The sequence below is a fragment of the Orycteropus afer genome, unplaced genomic scaffold, assembly GCF_000298275.1.
Source record: "Orycteropus afer afer isolate SDZICR_OR568_19922 unplaced genomic scaffold, OryAfe1.0 scaffold00042, whole genome shotgun sequence".
Lineage (NCBI taxonomy): Eukaryota > Metazoa > Chordata > Mammalia > Tubulidentata > Orycteropodidae > Orycteropus > Orycteropus afer.
The window spans coordinates 14,365,496-14,366,689 of record NW_006921629.1 but is presented as its reverse complement, the minus strand read 5'-3'; the positions used below and the strand labels follow the sequence as shown (position 1 = coordinate 14,366,689).

General features: G+C 56.6%; 1 protein-coding gene across 1 annotated transcript in view; it reads right to left on the bottom strand.

Moving 5' to 3' along the window:
* The window catches only part of AIPL1 (aryl hydrocarbon receptor interacting protein like 1), a 12,158-nt gene that overhangs the window by 3,678 nt on the left and 7,286 nt on the right, over positions 1 to 1,194 (bottom strand). The gene's annotated exons all lie outside the window — the stretch shown is intronic.

The following is a 1,194-nucleotide window of genomic DNA, read 5'->3' as shown; positions in this document are numbered from 1 at the left end:
TAGGCACTACACCACCAGAAACTCCCACAGTGGGAAAGTGAAGGGCAGAAAGGGGTTCAGTGTTGCCCCAAAGTCACCAGCGGAGGGAGGAAAGGTAGTCCCCTCCTCACCTCCTTCTTCGCCACCAACAATATCCAGGATTAGCCGGGAATGCCCCTCTGTTTCTTTGTGGAAGAGGTGACCAGATGGCAATTGAGCCTGGTTGGGATTAAGGCTGGACTAAAGCAGGGATCAGCTTGTCTCCGGCCCCTGACACAGCAGTCCTAGCTCTGCATCCCCCAACCTCCCTCGGCCCCAGCAAGTCAACTGTGAGCTGTGGACCCAGGACCAGGCCATTGTATGTGCTACACCTTCAGCGCCTCTGTCCCCAGTCCCCCAGCCTTGCACCAGGACAAAGGCCAGTCGAGGCCCTGCCCCATCAGCAGGGCCCCTCGTCAGCACAGGGTGGGCTGTGGGACCCTCAGGAAAGAGGAGAAATGTTGCAGAGAAGGAGCAGAGCTCCGGTCCCAGACCTGCCCCTCGAGGGAGGGGGCGCGGGAGGAAGGTGGAAATCTCTTTGCCTGCTCTTGATGCGTAGCTTGCGAGCTGCAGACCAGGAAGGCAGCAGTAGTCACCAAAGGGCCTCTGTGCAGCTGGCCTCCAGCCCTTAGGAACTGCCCAGCCAGTAGGGTTTTGACTGGGCCGGCCCCAGGATCACTGCCTCCATGGGGCCTCCAGGCCAGAGTCTGGTCTGTTTAAGGGGCTATATCTACACCAGATGTTGCAAAGCTGCCTGCTGTAGGTCACATTCAACTCATTGTGGGTGTGTTTTGTTTCTTTGTTAATTAGTTACCAACATTTACACACAGAGGGAGCTCACATGCTAATAGAGATTGCTGCCTTGTCTTGAAAGCGCTGAGAGTCCAGTGTGGCTGGACCTGCCTCCTCCATGGCAACCGTCAGTGGATACTCAGTAGCAACAACCCCATAGTGATGGGCAGGGGCTCTCCACTTCACCAGGGTTCCTGGAGCCGTGTGGAATCAGAGTCTGCAACTTCCGGCCTCCTAAGACTGGGCACCAATAAAAATTCCACAAAGAGAGGAGTCTTGGTGGGACAGAGGAATGCATTTCAGGGAAGAACTACCCAGAGCTCCTGACTGACTCCACCTCTCCAGCTCAGGGGGAAGGGAGGGAGCAAAGAAGTCCCCTGCCCC